Below are 6,858 nucleotides of genomic sequence, written 5' to 3'. Positions count from 1 at the left end.
TTCCTCGCTTACCCTATATATATATATATATATATATATATATATATATATATATATATATATATATATATATATATATATATATATGTGTGTGTGTGTGTGTGTGTGTGTGTGTGTGTGTATGTGTGTGTGTGTGTGTGTGTGTTTTGCTTGCTTAACTCGGCCACCCTCGAGTTAATCTTCAAGCTCTGTCCCTGTCCGTACATCACTTTTTTTTAGACATACATCATCTCAAATGTGCTTAACTTATACTGTAATATTGTACGATACAACACTTTAAAACAAGATGTACGTACTCGTGTATAACAGAATTGATGGTTTGTAAATCAAATTCAGTCTCGAAAAATGACTTCATCAGCCATATTCATCAATGGCTCCAAGCAATCAGGAGAAAAATTTCTACAAACATATAAGGTTTTGTAAAATTAGACTTCCGAAGCTCGTAAATCAGCTCTTTCGACACCTCATTACGATCATACATATGAGGATGTCCATTAACTCTATCCGTCCAATTCACACGAGTTAATGTATAACTAGTACACCGTTTTAAATCCTCCATTGATAACAATGTCGGAAAATAATGTTCTTCAGGGTAACAAGACTGCGGCCGCAAACAATTCAGCCTAAATTTCTTCCATAACCGCCGATCTTTAACTACAACAATCGTGTGCCTACGTGTTAATGTAAAGAACTGCAAGCCCTTTCGAAATTGATCAAATGGAACTTCAGGAACCATGACATTTTGTCCTCTACCATTATACCTATCTAATATGTATTTATAATTCGACGCAATTTCAATAAAACTTTTGTACTTAAAGTGTCTCATTTCGGCTACTTGATGTGAATTAACCTCAAAAAGTTTTTTTTTTTTTTGGGTAAAGGGTTACCCCGGCAAATATTATTAAAAATAATAAAAAGAATGTAACAATGAGGAGCAGCTGCTACTAGCAAACCTAGCAGCCCGGCATAAACGACCCACTAGCAAACTAAAAAAGAAAACTAGAACCAAAACGACAAATAAGACTCTAGCCTAGTTGCCAATCCGCTTTAACATCATTAGCCTGCCTCGTTGACTTGAACCGTATCGTCATCAATTTTAACCGCACATTCGATCTAATCAACTCGAAAACTTGATCCACCGTTTGATGCTTACCCTTAAACAATCGACTGTTCCTCTCCTGCCATATATAGTAGACCGTAGCAGCGTAACACAGCTTAGCAACCACGATTGGAGACGAGTTGCGATGAGCTATTGGAACAAAAGTATCTCTGCAAACCTTCCAATCATCACTATCCATCCGAAATCTCATCAAGGAACAAACTCGCCTCCACACATGAGCCGAGAAAACACATTTAAAGAACAAATGCGAATGAGAGTCCATACAATCCTTGCAAAAAAAACATTTTAAAACCGGGTTAGCCCGTAAATCCCATGCCTTCAATTTATCTTGAGTTTTTAATCGTTCCCCCATAAGAAGCCACAAGAGAAACGCATGTTTAGGGATACTTTGGGTAAACCAAACCACTTTAAACCAAGTCACACTAGCAGCTCTAGGACGGATTGACTCCCAAATATTTGCTACGGTACCCGAGTGCAGCGTGTCATCATCATTCTTCCAACACAATCTATCATCTTGAGCTGAAAAAATAGGCAAATTAATAGTCTGAAGAATCGGATATCTATGCCACCAGCTTGAAGGCCAAACGGCTCCATTCTGACCAATAACATCACACACACGATCATACTTATAGAAGCCATCGTTCACAATATCTTCTATGGGAATATAATCAGTCAGTGGACCAATATGACACCACGAGTCAAGCCAAACCAATGCAGTGTGACCATTACCCACTTGATACACAAAAAATTTCTGCACTAACGGACGAATTTGCAAAAGTTTACGCCAGCTCCATGAAGCATTCGAATCGATACTGACCTCCCAGATTGTACGGCCGGCCAGTTTGTACTCATTGATCCATTGAACCCATAGCGAATGTTTGACAGTCATAGCTCGCCATAACAAAGACGACATTAAAGCTGTATTCCACGATTTCAATCTTTTTATACCAAGACCGCCTTCGGCTTTAGGCATACAAACATCATCCCAACGTACCTTAGCTTTACCCCTTTTGAGATCGCCTTGACACCATAAGAAACCCCGCATAAGCTTCTCTATATCCTTAATAATCGCATCCGGTAAAATAAACACCGAACACCAATAAAGCTGCATCGCTGTAAGGACCGAGGTAATAAGTTGCACCCTACCCGCAAAAGAAAGAAATTTATTCTTCCAATCGTTAATCTTGATCCGCACCCTATCCACCAACACTTTACAGTCACGATACATAAGGCGAGTAGAAACCAACGGCAGCCCCAAATAACGAATAGGTAAACTCCCCTCTTCATATTGCAACATCGACTTAATCTGCTCTTTAATATGATGCGGGACATTACAAAATAGAACAGTACACTTGGGCAAACTCGGGGTTAAACCCGAACACAATTTGAATTCTGTAATCGAGTCTCTAATCACCTCAACCGAAGCTAAACTGCCATGAGAGAAAATAAACAAGTCGTCTGCGAAGCATAAGTTGACAATTCGCAACTTATCACACTTGGGATGAAACCGGAAATAATCTGAACGATCCACATTCCTCTTAAGCATTAGTGTGAGTACTTCCATAACCATCGTAAATAAATAAGGAGACATTGGATCACCTTGACGAAGACCCCTCTTACCTTTAAAGAAACCATGGAGATCACCATTAACACAAATGGAATACGAGGTCGAAGAAACACATGCCATAATCCATTTAATCATCTTACGGGGATAGCCAAACCAACAAAGAATAGACTCCAAAAACCCCCAATCGACCGTATCATATGCTTTTTGAATATCAACTTTAAAGGCACACCTTGCAACACCTCGGTCTAGGTGATAGTTTTTCAAAATTTCCTGGGTAAGAAGAATATTATCAGCAATGCGTCTACCCGGAATAAAAGCCGATTGGTTTGAACTAACAATATCTTCAAGACTACCTTTTATCCGTTCCGAGATAATTTTGCTAATACATTTATAAATGACATTGCAACATGAAATCGGCCGGAAATCATTCACCCTGCTAGGAACCTGGACTTTAGGAAGCAAAGTAATGATAGTATTATTTATTTCTTTTAACAACTGACCATTACTAAAAAATTCTTTGACCGCTTTTGTCACCTCTTCACCAATAATTTCCCATGATTCTTTGAAGAAAACCGCGGAGTAACCATCGGGGCCCGGGGATTTGCTATCACCTATCCCAAAAATAGCATTCTTCACCTCTTGATTGGAAACAGGTCTTGTCATAAACGATGCATGATGATGAGAAATGCGCTTGACAAATAAAGATTGGGGTTCGTGTATGGGGCTACACGTATTCGAATTACCCAGGAAATTAGTGTAGTGATTAACAAACAAACTTGGAACATTTTCGCCTTCCACCATATTTCCTGCGTCATCCATTAAAGCAACAATACGATTTCTGTTAATCCGACCTTTAACCACTTTATGGAAGTAACTAGAATTATTATCACCCACTCTGAGCCATTCGATCTTCGATTTCTGTTTAAGAAAACTTTCTTCTTCCAATAAAGCAACATTATACTCTTTTAGAGCATTACTAACCTCAGTTCTAGCTTGGGTCGAGAAAGGACTCACATCCAAAGCTCTTTGGGCCGAATCCAGAATAGCTCGACATTCAACCACTTTATCATGAAGATTACCCTTTCGCCACATCAATTTCCTTATCGGTTTTTTTAAATCCCGCAGTTTTTTCACTACTCGATACATAGTGTGACCATGAATATCTATACTCCAGCCCTCCTTGACAACCTGCTTAAAGTCAACATGTTTAGCAATATAATTACTGAATTTAAACGGCTTGTGTTTACTTTTTAATCCCACCGGGATCTTTAGCACTGCAGGGCAATGATCAGAGATCCTATAAGGTTGAAAAATGACATGCGCATTGGTAAACTTATTAATAAACTCGTCATTCCCAAGGACCCTGTCTATCTTTTTCAAAATACCCGAGTTAGAGTTCGGGGTTTGATTCCAAGTGAATTGGAACCCGCTATGATTCACATCAGACAAGTTAGCACCATCTAAACATTCACGAAACTCTAACATTGCCAATGTACAACCGGAAGAGCTGGCCGTGGATTCTTGAATATCAAAAGATACATTAAAATCTCCCATCACCACCCATGGTTTGTCTCTAACATACCTGTTGTGCATTAACAAATTACTCCAGAGAAGACGCCTACGAATATAATAGTTGTCTGCGTACACGAAAGAAACAAAACACTCCCAATCACAGTTATTAGCCTTCACCACACAATGAATAACCTGTTCCGACATAGTAAGGAAAACTAGTTGTACCACCCTAGGATCCCATCCAACAATAATACGAGTACCACTTGAGCATACACTATTATTAGAAGACCAACTCCAAGACGGAAAGACAAAATTACAAATGGCATTTAATCTAGATATAGAGACATGAGACTCTAAAATAGAACAAATGCTTAATTTATTATCTACCACGACATCACGAACCTCGTTTTGTTTAGGGATTTGGTTCAGACCCCTTATATTCCAGGAAGCAATATTAATCATTGTAATATCTGTATACCGGGAGTGCTTGCCCCCTCAGTTTTTTTCGATCCCAGAAAAATAGAAGTCTCATCCTCGTTAGCCTCCACATCACTTTCTTCATCTACCAAGTTATAATGACTATGCCCACATGTTTCTTTATCAGGTACAAGAGTATCATCCATATCACCTAAAACATCGAATTGATTATTTACTTTAACAGTAGCATTGGATGAGCCAGGTGCCTGATTACCAAGGTGCTTAACATTATCCACCTTAGGAGGATTCACACTAGTGGTATCATTGGGCCTAATACCATCTACCTTTTTCTTGGGCCTATAAACAAGAGTTTGTTTACCTTTAACCAACTGGAACCCCACTTGTTTCACTTTTTCCAAGTTCTTACTAACAATCTTTTGCTTGCTTACCTTAATGAATCCATCCTCATCCACCCGAGTGCCTATTGCGGCTTCTTTCACAATTTGTTTGGGACATTGTGAGTCCCGGTGACCAAATACCTTACAACAATCGCACCTTGGTGGTTTCCATTCGTATTCAACCGTAACGACATCGATAGTATTGCTTCCATCTTCGTTTGGCGTACCAACTCTTATAGTATCCTTCAGTTCGTGATCCGCTGATACCTCAATCATTGCCCTAGCATAATTTGGACGACCCCAAGCCTCTAAGCACATAGTACTCGTGTACGAATCCAACATCATAGGCCTACCAACCTTTGAAGCAATTATACTAAGACCCACTTCCGTAAACCCTGCAAGTGGAACGTCATGAAGTTTTATCCAAACGGGAACTTTGGTCAAGTCTTCTTTTGTCATTGAAACATTGGAAGACCACACATTAAGGATAATCGGCATAGTTCTTATCATCTAAGGACCGTTCTGAATCACATTCATCATACCTTCTTTTGTGGAGAACTTGAAGAAAAAAAAGCCTTTCGCATTCATCATTATTTTCTCCACACCATACTTCTTCCATGCATTCATTGCATAATTTTGAACAACCGGGAATGCCACCCTACGACCAAGAAAATACCCATATAACGTGTTTGTATAACGTTCAGACGCTTCTTTAACAGAATCAATCGGCAGAACCACATCAAATGAATCATCTTTTGGTTGATCTTGCTCAATGTACCGAAATTTAATAGCCTTCTCTTTACTTGAAGCAGCTGCAGCTTGAAGGTATGAACGTGAAGGATGATCAATCTGCACCTTAGGGCTTTCAACCTGTTTAGCAGCGGGAATCGTCTCAGAACTAGGTGGTACACCATCCTGAACCACGTTATCTGTCTCATACTCTGAGTCTGATTCTTCATTATGAACACTCACATGATCATCATCCATATGCGAATTAACCTCATATTGACTCGTCGCCGAATCTCTCTGATCTCCTTGTTTTTGCGTACGATCGGATTCAGAGTCATCTTCCTTATGCGTATCAGAAGAGTCAACACCAACCGTCCTATTACGTAAAACCCTAGCAGCCGTAACCGGTTCTATATCAGGATCTTTGTTCTTTTTCTTCGGGCCTCCCATCCCAGTACAAGTAGACAGCCGCAGAGATGATATAGCAGTAGAAATTAATTGAAAAAAACGGATCACAATCACGATCCCAGGCAGGAATCACCTCAAAAAGTGTATCATAAAGATACTTAAAGGAGTGAAGAGGAATACAATGTTGTGAAAATTAATAGAGTAAAGAACGCGTTATTCAGGTCGTCAAGAAGCGCAGTGGCAAGAAGGAGGAGAGCAGCAGAGATGAGGGTGGCGGTACCACGGTGAGTTTGTTTCGCAGGAATAAATCGATCTTTAGTAAACACCCCACCTGGGATTTTAACTTTAGGGTTTACAGTTGGGTCAGCATGAACATAAATATTAAAAAGATTAGAACTTTTTGATGAATTGGTGTCAAAAAAGATTTCCCATAATGGTGCAAACTGCAAATCTGAATTAGTAAGGAATAAAAATGCAATCTTGGGTTTTAAATTGGTGGAACCAAGACGCTTGGGTTTGGACTTTGATGGGTTGACTGAGTCAACGACGGTGGCTCGCCGGAAAAGTGTGAGGCCTTGGAGTTCGTCCGGCAAGGTGATGGGTGGTGGTGATGGGAGGATGTGTGGGGCCAAGTAAAAGAGGGTTGGAATACAAAGTAAAAGAAGAATGATTGTTGTGATTAATGGTGATGGTGATGAAAGGATCAT

The 6,858-nt window shown here is 39.6% G+C and overlaps 1 pseudogene; it reads right to left on the bottom strand.

Moving 5' to 3' along the window:
- Window positions 1–332: 332 nt before the first annotated feature.
- On the bottom strand, window positions 333–6,858 carry LOC139861388 (glycosyltransferase BC10-like; annotated as a pseudogene).

This window comes from Rutidosis leptorrhynchoides, chromosome 8 (assembly GCF_046630445.1).
Source record: "Rutidosis leptorrhynchoides isolate AG116_Rl617_1_P2 chromosome 8, CSIRO_AGI_Rlap_v1, whole genome shotgun sequence".
In the NCBI taxonomy this organism is placed as follows: domain Eukaryota; kingdom Viridiplantae; phylum Streptophyta; class Magnoliopsida; order Asterales; family Asteraceae; genus Rutidosis; species Rutidosis leptorrhynchoides.
The sequence above is the reverse complement of the archived record's forward strand: the minus strand, read 5'-3'. Positions and strand labels throughout refer to the sequence as shown.